Here is a 15,101-nt window from a genome sequence, read left to right on the forward strand (position 1 = left end):
TAATGCGTGCCCAATAAATCCCCTTATGTCCTGTGCATGGTTCTCCTGGCCATCACATCACTTCATCGAGTTAGGTGGCAGGCAGGAGGCAGCTTCATTTCACCGTCCGGCGCCTGCCCGTATAAAATCCCACAGGCTTGGCTCTCCGTCCATAGCCGCAGAGGTGTAAAGTGTTTGGGGCTAGCGATCGTGAGTTACTAGCTCAGCTCACCGCCTGTCCAGAGAGAGAGAGAGAAGAGAGAGAGAGAGAGAGAGAGAGAGAGAGAGAGATGTGGAGGCTGAAGGTGTCCGAGGGCGGCGGCCCGTGGTTGCGGTCGGTGAACAACTTCCTCGGCAGGGCAGTGTGGGAGTTCGACCCCGACTACGGCACGCCGGAGGAGCGCGCCGAGGTGGAGAGGGTGCGCCGGGAGTTCACGGACCGCCGTTTCGAGAAGGAGTCGCAGGATCTTCTGATGCGCATGCAGGTATATATACGTAGATGATCCTGCATGTCCTGATGCCAAACTATATGCATGGGTGCACATGTATATCCATAGCAGACCTGAGACGGTGAGACCACTCATATCATTTTGCAACCATGTCAAATCGAAAACGACATAAACTATATGCATATATAGTAACCTACATATAGACACAATTGCATCGAAAATGGATGATTGGGCATTAGATTGGCCTACATATCCTAGATGGACACGCTCTCTCTCTGCTTTCATGGCAGGAGCATATGAGATTGCACGCAGAATGACACTTTCCTGCTATGGTTCTCGTGAGTTGGGACGAATTTTCTATCCATCTTCTTTTTTTTATTCTCATTTTTTCCTTTTGTGATGTTTATGGTTAAATTATTTTTACATAAAATCCATGAAAAACAAAGGTCCTTATATATAGCTAGGGTGTCATGAACGTTGTTAACTACTCCCTCCGTTCCTAAATATAAGTCTTTTTAGACATTTCAAATGAAATGCAACATACGGATGTATGTAGACATATTTTAGAGTGTAGATTCCCTCATTTTGCTCCGTATATAGTCACTTGATGGAATCTCTAGAAAGACTTATATTTGGGAACGGAGGGAGTAGATGATACCCCGCACGTTGTTGCGGTAACTCTTAGTGCTACAAAATGATAATAAATAAATTGAGTAACTTTGTTAGATATATGATCTTAAGATTAAAAAGTTCTCATGGTCACAATACTTGGATTATAATTATGAAAACAACAAAAGGTGAATGATGCGATCAAGTTTTCTACTAAATATAGTGATGTGACATAAGTAATCTCATATGAATAAATCAACCTTCATACCTACATAGTTATCAAGATCTAAACAAATAATGAAAACTAAAAATGAATATGACCATTGTAGTAGCTTGGGGCAGCTAGTGATGGGGCTCCTAGTCTAGCTTGCCTTACGGACATTTGCATTCATTGTGACTCTTGGCCGTGTTGGGAAGGCATCAAGGAATCAACTCCATAGTTTGCCCCGTGCATAGCTTCTCCTATCCACATCATGGTAAAATTAGATGCTAGTACTCCCTCCGTTCCTAAATATAAGTCTTTTTAGACATTTCAAATGGACGACAACATACAGATGTATGTAGACATATTTAAAACGTAGGTTCATTCATTTTGCTCCGTATGTAGTCACTTGTTGGAATCTCTAAAAAGACTTATATTTGGGAACAGATAGAGTAGTTAGAATTAGGAAGCACATAATATGATGGGCAATATTTTAGTTACCTTGTTGTTGTTGCAGTTTTTGTTATTGTTGTTGTTGCAGTTGTTCTGTCAGTTGTTTTTTCTTCTTATTTTTATATTAAATTTCTTGTGTGCATCCTCATTATCTTGACGTAACTTACTCGATATTAGTATATTATCTTTATCATAAAATATATGATCATTTAGTAGATCTCCCAGTCAAACTAACAAAGAAAGCATATTCAAGAAAGAAAAAAAAATCTCCTACCTAGGAAAATATAAGGTTATGTTGTCTGTTCGTCCTTCGTTCAAACTTTGCATATGCCCCCCTCCCTCTCCATGTTTTGAAATTTTCTCTCATCGCTGGTTTTTCCACCAATTTTCCCTAAAATACGCCTCAATTGTCTCACCTTTTATTGACTTACCAAATGTTTTCTTTGGTAAGCCAAAAAATAATTACCAAATAAGTGTTTATCAAATAGTAAAATTATACTCCCTCCAATCCATATTAATAAATTGTACCAAAGCAGCGTATAAAATTGTACTAAAGCAGCAACAATTAATATGAATCATAGGGAGTATTTATTTTTTACACAATCATACTACTAAATCACGAGCTAACCTACTAGAATATTTATGTCCATGTTGCAGCACATGGACAATTATAGTGTTGTAAAACAAAATATTGGAAAGCACAAGAAATCTGAGGAGCAAACCAGTCCCTAGATAATCACATGGAAGTCCGAACTAACTTCTCACATGCGAGCTAGTGAAGAAGAAAATATTGGAGAATGGAAAGAAGGAGTTCTTGCACCCAAATTCTCATGGAGAATATTAAGAAAGGTCTGTAATAAGAAACTATTTTTTGGGGGGAAATCATATTTTTTTTGTGTGGAGGAATATGAAATTCTTTCAAGCCTCTTTGATTTATAGGATAGAAATTTTATATAAATAGAAAAATCATAGAAAGTGATATGACATGCATGTAATTTGGCGCATAGGACAGTTTTTTTTCCATTGAGTCTAAATTAATATTTATTTCCTTTAAAATATAAAGATTGATTTCTATCCTACATAGAAATAGGAATCCATTCCTACAAACTAAAAGCCTTTGAATTTTTCGTTTGCCAATCCTATCCTATAAGATTCGCGTCAGCTAGCGAGCACTGGGATGCGGCCATGCGGCCCACTGTCTTTCGCATGTACTGGTATCTCGCGGTCCACCTCCCGAGCCCACCACCCTACAGATGCAGTTTCTAGCGTCAAAAACTAGTTTTCCCCTAGTTTTCTAGGGTTCCACCCTTCCTCTGGCGATCTGAGCCAGAGTCCACGTCAAATCTCGCCGGTTGTCGTTCTCCTTCGGCCGCCGGTGAGATCCACCTTACCTCGCCGTGTTCACCAGCTTGCATGGCGGATCCATCGCGACAGGAACCAGGGGGTCAGGGAGAGGAGATGGCGGCGGAAGTAGGGTTAGGGTCAGGGAGGCCGAGCGGATCTGATGCACCAGGGGGTTCGAGGGGGGAAAGAAGCAAAGGAGGAACCAGGGAGGAAGCGCGGGGGAGGAATAACTCACCGGCTGGAGGGAGCGAGGCGGGTGGAGGGGAGGAGGAGCACGAGGCGTACTTTGGATCCGGACCTGACCTTGAAGATCAATTTGCTAGCATGAAGTTACTTGGGAGGGAAGAGGAAGATCTCGATTTCTCGGAGGAAGTGGAGGACTTGATTAAGGATGTACGTTGGTTAGCTCTGTTTCGAGTCCATACAACTAAGCCGTTCAGCCATGCGGCGCTCTTGACGCAAATGCGCAATGCCTGGTCGGCAGCTCAAGGAGTCACCTTCAATATAAAGGGACCAAATATGTTTCTTGTCCAATGCCACTGCTTGGGAGATTGGAGGAAGATAATGGAGGGGGGCCCATGGTTGTTTCGGAGGGCGCCGGTTGTGCTGCAGGAGTATGATGGTTTCTCTGATGTTAAGGGGTACAGACTGAATAAGATTCCGCTATGGGCTCGAGTTAAGGGCTTGCCGGATGGACTAACAAGAAGAAGGGAGCTGGCGGAGAAGGTAGCGGCAAAGGTCGGGGATCCTCCGTTCACGGTGGTGGTCAATGAGGGCAGGATAAACCCGGCAAGTACCTTACGCGCCAGGGTTTTTGTTGATGTCAACGAGCCGCTGGTTCGTTTTGTCCCAATCAAGCTGAAGGAGCACAAAAAGTTTAGTGTTTTCTATGAGAAGCTTCCAGATTTTTGTTTTGCTTGTGGCAGGATGGGTCACTTGGCGGATGAGTGTGGTGATGGTATACATGATCCAAGATCCTTTGGTTGGGGTGACTGGCTGATATGGGAGCCGGAGATGCCGGCGGCCCAACCGTATGGGGGTGGAGGCAGGGGAGAAAGTTTTAATAGAGGGAGTGTTGGGGAACGTAGCAGAAATTCAAAATTTTCCTACGTGTCACCAAGATCTATCTATGGAGAGACCAGCAACGAGGGGAAGGAGAGTGCATCTACATACCCTTGTAGATCTCTAAGCGGAAGCGTTCAAGTGAACGGAGTTGATGAAGTCGTACTCGTCGTGATTCAAATCACCGATGATCAAGTGCCGAACGCACGACACCTCCGCGTTCAACACACGTACAGCCCGGTGACGTCTCCCACGCCTTGATCCAGCAAGGAGAGAGGGAGAGGTTGAGGAAGACTCCATCCAACAGCAGCACAACGAGCAGCACAACGGCGTGGTGGTGATGGAGGAGCGTGGCAATCCAGCAGGGCTTCGCCAAGCACCACGAGAGAGGAGGAGGGAGAGGGGTAGGGCTGCACCAAGAGGAGAGGTTCTCATGTGTTATGGGCAGCCCCAGGCCTCTATTTATATAGGGGAGAAGGGGGCTGAGCCCCCTTTAGGGTTTCCCACCCCAAGGGGTGCGGCCAGCCCTAGATGGGACTTGGGGAGGCGGCCAAGAGGGGGAGAGAGGGGAGGCGCCCACTAGGTGGGCCTTAAGGCCCATCTGGACTAGGGTTTGCCCCCTCCCACTCTCCCTTGCGCCTTGGCCCCCTTGTGGGGGGCGCACCAGCCCTCCTAGGGGCTGGTCCCCTCCCACACTTGGCCCACGCAACCTTCTGGGGCAGGTGGCCCCACTTGGTGGACCCCCGGGACCCTCCCGGTGGTCCCGGTACAATACCGATATCGCCCGAAACTTTTCCGGTGACCAAAACAGGACTTCCCATATATAAATCTTTACCTCCGGACCATTCCGGAACTCCTCGTGACGTCCGGGATCTCATCCGGGACTCCGAACAACATTCGGTAACCACATACAAGCTTCCTTTATAACCCTAGCGTCATCGAACCTTAAGTGTGTAGACCCTACGGGTTCGGGAGACATGTAGACATGACCGAGACGTTCTCCGGTCAATAACCAACAGCGGGATCTGGATACCCATGATGGCTCCCACATGTTCCACGATGATCTCATCGGATGAACCACGATGTCAAGGACTTAATCAATCCTGTATTCAATTCCCTTTGTCTATCGGTATGTTACTTGCCCGAGATTCGATCGTCGGTATACCGATACCTTGTTCAATCTCGTTACCGGCAAGTCTCTTTACTCGTTCCGTAACACATCATCCCGTGATCAACTCCTTGGTCACATTGCGCATATGATGAGGTCCTACCGAGTGGGCCCAGAGATACCTCTCCGTTTACACGGAGTGACAAATCCCAGTCTCGATCCGCATAAAACAATAGATACTTTCGGAGATACCTGTAGTGCACCTTTATAGTCACCCAGTTACGTTGTGACGTTTGATACACCCAAAGCACTCCTACGGTATCCAGGAGTTACACGCTCTCATGGTCAAAGGAAGAGATACTTGACATTGGCAAAGCTCTAGCAAACGAACTACACGATCTTTGTGCTATGCTTAGGATTGGGTCTTGTCCATCACATCATTCTCCTAATGATGTGATCCCGTTATCAACGACATCCAATGTCCATAGCCAGGAAACCATGACTATCTGTTGATCACAACGAGCTAGTCAACTAGAGGCTCACTAGGGACATATTGTGGTCTATGTATTCACACGTGTATTACGATTTCCGGATAATACAGTTATAGCATGAATAAAAGACTATTATCATGAACAAAGAAATATAATAATAACACTTTTATTATTGCCTCTAGGGCATATTTCCAACAGTCTCCCACTTGCACTAGAGTCAATAATCTAGTTCACATCACCATGTGATTAACACTGACAGGTCACATCACCATGTGACCAACATCCAAAGAGTCTTGGGTTTGATCATGTTGCTTGTGAGAGAGGTTTTTAGTCAACGGGTCTGAACCTTTCAGATCTGTGTGTGCTTTACAAATCTCTATGTCATCTCCTAGATGTAGCTACCACGTTCTATTTGGAGCCATTCCAAATAACTGTTCCACTTGGAGCTATTCTAAATTGTTGCCCCATTATATGTATCCGGTCTCTCTACTCAGAGCTATCCGGATAGGTGTCAAGCTTGCATCGACATAACCCTTTACGACGAACTCTTTTACCACCTCCATAATCGAGAAAATTCCTTAGTCCACTAGTTACTAAGGATAACTTTGACCGCTGTCCTGTGAGCCATTCTTGGATCACTCTTGTACCCCTTGACTGACTCATGGCAAGGCACACTTCAGGTGCGGTACACAGCATAGCATACTGAAGAGCCTACGTCTTAAGCATAGGGGACGACCTTCGTCCTTTCTCTCTATTCTGCCGTGGTCGAGCTTTAAGTCTTAACTTCATACCTTACAACTCAGGCAAGAACTCCTTCTTTGACTGGTCCATCTTGAACACCTTCAAGATCATGTCAAGGTATGTGCTCATTTGAAAGTACCATTAAGCGTTTTGATCCATCCTCATAGATCTTGATCCTCAATGTTCAAGTAGCTTAATCCAGGTTTTCTATTGAAAAACACCTTTCAAATAACCCTATATGCTTTCTAGAAATTCTACATCATTTCTGATCAACATATACTCATCAGAAATTCTATAGTGCTCCCACTCACTTCTTTGGAAATACAAGTTTCTCATAAACTTTGTATACACCAAAATCTTTGATCATCTCATCAAAGCGCACATTCCAACTCCGAGATGCTTACTCCAGTCTTTAGAAGGATTGCTGGAGCTAGCATACCTTTTAGCATCCTTAGGATCGACAAAACCTTTCTGATTGTATCACATACAACCTTTCCTTACGAAAGTTGGCAAGGAAACTCGTTTTGACATCCATCTGCCAGATTTTCATAAATGCAGCTTATGCTAACATGATTCCGACGGACTTAAGCATCGCTACGAATGAGAAAATCTCATCGTAGTCAACTCCTTGAACTTGTGAAAAACTCTTCGCCACAAGTCGAGCTTCATAGATGGTGACATTACCATCCACGTCCGTCTTCTTCTTAAAAGATCCATTTATCTCAATGGCTTGCCGATCATTGGGCAAGTCCGCCAAAGTCCATGCTTTGTTCTGATACATGGATCCTATCTCGGATTTCATGGTTTCTTAACCATTTGTCGAAATTTTGGCCCACCATCGCTTCTCCATAGCTCGTAGGTTCATTGTTGTCTAGCAACATGACCTTCAAGACAGGATTACTGTACCACTCTGAAGCAGTACGCATCCTTGTCACCCTACGAGGTACGGTAGTGACTTGATCCGAAACTTCATGATCACTATCATAAGTTTCTACTTCAATTGGTGTAGGTGCCACATGAACAACTTCCTGTGCCCTGATACACACTGGTTGAAGTGATGGTTCAATAACCATATCAAGTCTCCACCATCCTCCCACTCAACTCTTTCGAGAGAAACCTTTCCTCGAGAAAGGACCCGATTCAAGAAACAATCCATATTGCTTTCGGATCTGAATTAGGAGGTACACCCAACTGTTTTGGGTGTCCTATGAAGATGCATTTTATCCGCTTTGGGTTCGAGCTTATCAATCCTGAAACTTTTTCACATAAGCGTCGCAGCCCCAAACCTTTAAGAAACGACAACTTAGGTTTCTCTAAACCATAATTCATACGGTGTCATCTCAACGGAATTACGTGGTGCCCTATTTAAAGTGAATGTGGTTGTCTCTAATGCCTAACCCATGAACAATAGTGGTAATTCGATAAGAGACATCATGGTATGCATCATATCCAATAGGGTGCAACTATGATGTTCGGACACACCATCATACTATGGTGTTCCAGGCGGTATTAATTGTGAAACAATTTCCACAATGTCTTAATTGTGTGCCAAAACTCGTAACTCAGATATTCATCTCTATGATCATATCATAGATATTTTTATCCTCTTATCACGACGATCTTCCAACTTCACACTGAAATTACTTGAACCTTTCAATAATTCAGACTCGTTATTCATCAAGTAAATATACTCAACATCTACTCAAATCATCTGTGAAGTAAGAACATAACAATATTCACTGCATGCCTCAGCACTCATTGGACTGCACACATCAAAATGTGTTACTTCCAACGAGTTGCTATCTTGTTCCACTTTACTAAAAGTGAGGCTTTTCAGTCATCTTGTCCATGTGGTATGATTTGCATATCTCAAGTGATTCAAAATCAAGTGAGTCCAAACGATCCATTTGCATGGAGTTTCTTCATGCATATATACCAATAGACATGGTTCGCATGTCTCAAACTTTTCAAAAATGAGTGAGTCCAAAGATCCATCAACATGGAGCTTCTTCATGCGTTTTATACCAATATGACTTACATGGCAGTGCCACAAGTAAGTGGTACTATCATTACTATCTTATATCTTTTGGTATAAAAATGTGTATCACTACGATCGAGATTTAATAAACCATTCCTTTAGGTGCAAGAGCACTTATTCAGGTTTAATACTAATCTTGATGGTAGAGGGAGCGTGCGATGTTAGATCACATCAAACTTGGAAACACTTCCAACACATATCGTCAGCTCACCTTTAGCCAGTCTCCGTTTTATTCCGTAGCTTTTATTTCGAGTTACTAACACTTAGCAACCGAACCGGTATCTAATACCCTGGTGCTACTAGGAGTACTAGTAAAGTACACATTAACATAATGTATATCCAATATACTTCTATCGACCTTGCCAGCCTTCTCATCTACCAAGTATCTAGGGTAATCCTGCTCAAGTGGTTGTTCCCCTTATTACAGAAGCACTTAGTCTTGGGTTTGGGTTCAACCTCGGGTTTCTTCATTGGTGCAGCAGCTGATTTGCCGTTTCATGAAGTATCCCTTCTTTCCCTTGCCCTTCTTGAAACTAGTGGTTTCATCAACCATCAACAATTGATGCTCCTTCTTGATTTCTACTTTCGCGGTGTCAAACAACGCGAATATTTCAAGGATCATCATATCTATCCTTGATATGTTATAGTTCATCACGAAGCTCTAGCAGCTTGGTGGTAATGACTTCGGAGAAACTATCACTATTTCATCTGGAAGATCAACTCCCACTTGATTCAAGTGATTGTTGTACTCAGACAATCTGAGCACAAGCTCAACAATTGAGCTTCTCTCCTTAGTTTGCAGGCTAAGAAAATCGTCAGAGGTCTCATACCTCTTGACGTGGGCACGAGCCTGAAATCCCAATTTCAGCCCTCGAAACATCTCATATGTTCCGCGACGTTTCGAAAAACGTCTTTGGTGCCTCTACTCTAAACCGTTTAACTGAACTATCACGTAGTTATCAAAACGTGCATGTCCGATGTTCGCAACATCCACAGATGACGATTGGGGTTCAGCACACTGAGCGGTGCATTGAGGACATAAGCTTTCTACTGTCCGCATAATTGCTACTATCAACTTTCAACTATATTTTCTCTAGGAACATATCTAAACAGTAGAACTATAGCGTGAGCTACGACATAATTTGCAAAATCCTTTTGACTATGTTCAGGATAATTAAGTTCATCTTATGAACTCCCACTCAGATAGACATCCCTCTGGCCATCTAAGTGATCACATGATCCGAGTCAACTAGGCCGTGTCCGATCATCACGTGAGACGGACTAGTCATCATCGGTGAACATCTTCATGTTGATCGTATCTACTATACGACTCATGCTCGACCTTTCGGTCTCCGTGTTCCGAGGCCATGTCTGCACATGCTAGGCTCGTCAAGTTAACCCTAAGTGTTTTCGCTGTGTAAAACTGTCTTACACCCGTTGTATGTGAACGTAAGAATCCATCACACCCGATCATCACGTGGTGCTTAGAAGCGACGAACTGTAGCAACGGTGCACAGTTAGGGGAGAACACTTCTTGAAATTTTGTAAGGGATCATCTTATTTACTACCGTCGTTCTAAGCAAACAAGATGCATAAACATGATAAACATCACATGCAATCAAATAGAGTAGTGACATGATATGGCCAATATCATATAGCTCCTTTGATCTTCATCTTCGGGGCTCCATGCTCGTCTTGTCACCGGCATGACACCATGATCTCCATCATCATGATCTCCATCATCGTGTCTCCATGAAGTCGTCTCGCCAACTTATTACTTCTACTACTTTGGCTACCGGTTAGCAATAAAGTAAAGTAATTACATGGCGTTGTTCAATGACACGCAGGTCATACAATAAATAAAGACAACTCCTATGGCTCCTGCCGGTTTCATACTCATCGACATGCAAGTCGTGAATCCTATTACAAGAACATGATCAATCTCATACATCACATATCATTCATCACATTCTTCTTGGCCATATCACATCACAAAGCATACCCTGCAAAAACAAGTTAGACGTCCTCTAATTGTTGTTGCATGTTTTACGTGGCTGCTATGGGTTTCTAGCAAGAACGTTTCTTACCTACGCAAAACCACAATGTGATATGCCAATTGCTATTTACCCTTCATAAGGACCCTTTTCATCGAATCCGTTCCGACTAAAGTGGGAGAGACTGGCACCCGCTAGCCACCTTATGCACCAAGTGCATGTCAATCGGTGGAACCTGTCTCACGTAAGAGTACGTGTAAGGTCGGTCCGGGCCGCTTCATCCCACAATACCGTCGAAACAAGATTGGACTAGTAACGGTAAGCATATTGAACAAAATCAACGCCCACAACTACTTTGTGTTCTACTCGTGCAAAGAATCTACGCAATAGACCTAGCTCATGATGCCACTGTTGGGGAACGTAGCAGAAATTCAAAATTTTCCTACGTGTCACCAAGATCTATCTATGGAGAGACCAGCAACGAGGGGAAGGAGAGTGCATCTACATACCCTTGTAGATCTCTAAGCGGAAGCGTTCAAGTGAACGGGGTTGATGAAGTCGTACTCGTCGTGATTCAAATCACCGATGATCAAGTGCCGAACGCACGGCACCTCCGCGTTCAACACACGTACAGCCCGGTGACGTCTCCCACGCCTTGATCCAGCAAGGAGAGAGGGAGAGGTTGAGGAAGACTCCATCCAACAGCAGCACAACGGCGTGGTGGTGATGGAGGAGCGTGGCAATCCAGCAGGGCTTCGCCAAGCACCACGAGAGAGGAGGAGGGAGAGGGGTAGGGCTGCACCAAGAGGAGAGGTTCTCATGTGTTATGGGCAGCCCCAGGCCTCTATTTATATAGGGGAGAAGGGGGCTGCGCCCCCTTTAGGGTTTCCCACCCCAAGGGGTGCGGCCAGCCCTAGATGGGACTTGGGGAGGCGGCCAAGAGGGGGAGAGAGGGGAGGCGCCCACTAGGTGGGCCTTAAGGCCCATCTGGACTAGGGTTTGCCCCCTCCCACTCTCCCTTGCGCCTTGGCCCCCTTGTGGGGGGCGCACCAGCCCTCCTAGGGGCTGGTCCCCTCCCACACTTGGCCCACGCAACCTTCTGGGGCAGGTGGCCCCACTTGGTGGACCCCCGGGACCCTCCCGGTGGTCCCGGTACAATACCGATATCGCCCGAAACTTTTCCGGTGACCAAAACAGGACTTCCCATATATAAATCTTTACCTCCGGACCATTACGGAACTCCTCGTGACGTCCGGGATATCATCCGGGACTCCGAACAACATTCGGTAACCACATACAAGCTTCCTTTATAACCCTAGCGTCACCGAACCTTAAGTGTGTAGACCCTACGGGTTCGGGAGACATGTAGACATGACCGAGACGTTCTCCGGTCAATAACCAACAGCGGGATCTGGATACCCATGATGGCTCCCACATGTTCCACGATGATCTCATCGGATGAACCACGATGTCAAGGACTTAATCAATCCCGTATTCAATTCCCTTTGTCTATCGGTATGTTACTTGCCCGAGATTCGATCGTCGGTATACCGATACCTTGTTCAATCTCGTTACCGGCAAGTCTCTTTACTCGTTCTGTAACACATCATCCCATGATGAACTCCTTGGTCACATTGCGCATATGATGAGGTCCTACCGAGTGGGCCTAGAGATACCTCTCCGTTTACACGGAGTGACAAATCCCAGTCTCGATCCGCATAAAACAATAGATACTTTCGGAGATACCTGTAGTGCACCTTTATAGTCACCCAGTTACGTTGTGACGTTTGATACACCCAAAGCACTCCTACGGTATCCAGGAGTTACACGCTCTCATGGTCAAAGGAAGAGATACTTGACATTGGCAAAGCTCTAGCAAACGAACTACACGATCTTTGTGCTATGCTTAGGATTGGGTCTTGTCCATCACATCATTCTCCTAATGATGTGATCCCGTTATCAACGACATCCAATGTCCATAGCCAGGAAACCATGACTATCTGTTGATCACAACGAGCTAGTCAACTAGAGGCTCACTAGGGACATATTGTGGTCTATGTATTCACACGTGTATTACGATTTCCGGATAATACAGTTATAGCATGAATAAAAGACTATTATCATGAACAAAGAAATATAATAATAACACTTTTATTATTGCCTCTAGGGCATATTTCCAACAGGGAGGGGAGGCGAGAGAGGAGGAGGAGAAGGTAGTCGAGGTGGGAGAGGCCCGGTAGGAGAACGAAGAAGGGGGGAGGGTGGCAGCGACAACTATGTCGGGCCGCAACAGATGGATGTGGAGGTCAGGAGGGACATACAGAGTGATGCAGTTGAGAGGGGGGCACGAAAGAGATTGGTGGCAGCGGATGGTTCCCTCAATATCAAAGGACAGTCACTTCCTCATCTGGAAGGCAAGGTTGCAGGCACTGTTTTACTAATTGAAGGTGCTTCTTCTTCGGATCCAAAAACTGCTACGGTCACGACGCCGGAGAAGGTGCATGTTGGCAAGAAGAGGAGACAGGACGGAGAAGTGGATGAAGAGGTGGAGATGACAAACAGGGCGGCCTCCCTAGAGGAGGACCGCCAAGCTCAATGAGGACCCTATGCTGGAACTGTCGTGGGATTGGCGACCCTGCGACAGTTAACGAGCTCCGTGCTCTCGTGGTGGATAGTGCGCCGTCGGTCCTTTGTATTGTGGAGACGCAAATCACAAAGAATCGAGTGGAGGGTTTGGCGGTGTCTTTAGGTTTCAATAGTAGTTTTGCAGTAGCTAGTAGTGGTAGGAGTGGAGGCCTTTGTATCTTTTGGAAGTCGGACGTTAATCTCGTAATAAAGAATTTTTCTCAGTATCACATTGACTCCTGGATCTCCAATTCAGGTTCGGACCAATGGCGTCTTACATGCTTCTATGGGGAGGCAACCAGAAGCTTGAGGTACAAGACGTGGGAGACAATGAAAAGGTTGAGAGGGGAAAGTACCCTGCCGTGGCTATGTATTGGCGATTTCAACGAGATACTTCGGCAGGAGGAACAGTTTGGTCCCAATATTCGGGACAGTGCTCAAATGGAGGGCTTCAGAGATGCGGTTGATGTATGTGGTTTGGCAGATATTGGTTATTTGGGTCTTGATTGGACATTTGAAACACGCGTCGCTGGGGGGCAGTTCTGCCGAGTCCGACTAGACCGGGCTTTGGCCTCGCCAAGCTGGTCGAGCATGTTCCCGTTTGCAACCCTGGAACATTTAATAGCTGCCAAGAGTGGTCACTGTCCTATACTGCTCAAGACTGAAATGGAGGCAGGCAATCAACGATCTTTTGGGAATAAACCTTTCCGCTATGAATGTGCATGGGAGACGGACGAGAGGTTCAGAGGGGTGGTCAGCGAAGCATGGGATGAGAGAGGACCGGCGAGGACACTTACTGAATTGGCTAGCAAGCTACACGATGTATCGACCTCTATGTCAAGGTGGAGTAGGAGAACTTTCGGTTCGGTACATCAGGAGATTAGGGATCTGCGCCGGCAGCTTGCGGACCTCCGTGGCGACCCGCTGCGAACCGGACCGGGGGAAGAAGAAAAGGGGGTGATGAACCGCCTTGTCGAGCTAGCGTACAGGGAGGAAGTCATGGCAAAACAACGATCTCGGATCACATGGTTAGCAGAAGGGGATAGCAATACAAAGTTTTTTCAGAGGAAAGCTAGCGCCCGTCGGGCTAAGAACGGGATCGTTAAACTAAACCGTGTGGATGGTTCGATGTGCACGGACCCGAGCGAGCTGGCTGATATGGCTACAGAGTTCTATAAAAACCTCTATGCGTCCGAAGGAACTATTGGCATGGAGGAGGTTCTGTCTCACATACCAACACGGGTTGATGGAGATATGAATGCCCGTCTCAATGCAGATTACAGTAGAGAGGAAGTTAAGGAGGCCCTTTTTCAGATGTTTCCAACCAAGGCACCGGGCCCAGATGGCTTTCCCGCACATTTTTTTAGAAGCATTGGGACTTGTGTGGTGACGAGGTCACAAGAATGATCATCCGAGTGCTTGATGGAGTTGATTCACCGGAGGAGATCAACAACACGTTCATTGTTTTAATTCCCAAGATCTCCAGTCCAAAATTTTTAGGACAGTTTCGACCGATAAGCCTTTGTAACGTGATCTATAAGATTGCTTCGAAGGTCTTAGCCAACAGGCTGAAGCAGATTCTCCCCGACATCATCTCGGAAGAGCAGTCCGCTTTTGTCCCTGGACGCCTTATCACAGATAATTTCATCACAGCTTACGAGTGTCTGCACTATATGAAAACCAGGAGGGTGAAGGGAAACAGGTTTTGTGCATTGAAGTTAGATATGATGAAGGCATATGATCGCCTAGAGTGGCCGTATCTGAAAGCGGTCATGATTAAGTTGGGTTTTAGCCCCAGATTTACAGAGACCATTATGAGGTGCGTTTCTTCGGTTTCTTTCTCCGTACTGTTTAACGGTGGCAGTTTGGATGGTTTCAGGCCTACACGTGGACTTCGGCAGGGGGATCCGATCTCGCCTTACCTCTTCCTGTTAGCTGCGGAGGGCTTATCGTGCCTTTTGAAGTCCAATATTGGTGTTCAGGGTATATCAGTGGCGCCTGAAGCC

The 15,101-nt window shown here is 45.7% G+C and overlaps 1 pseudogene; it reads left to right on the forward strand.

Moving 5' to 3' along the window:
• Positions 1 to 246: 246 nt before the first annotated feature.
• Positions 247 to 15,101, forward strand: part of LOC119327456 — a 38,447-nt pseudogene continuing 23,592 nt past the window's right edge.

This window comes from Triticum dicoccoides, chromosome 7A (assembly GCF_002162155.2).
Source record: "Triticum dicoccoides isolate Atlit2015 ecotype Zavitan chromosome 7A, WEW_v2.0, whole genome shotgun sequence".
NCBI classification, from domain to species: Eukaryota; Viridiplantae; Streptophyta; class Magnoliopsida; order Poales; family Poaceae; genus Triticum; species Triticum dicoccoides.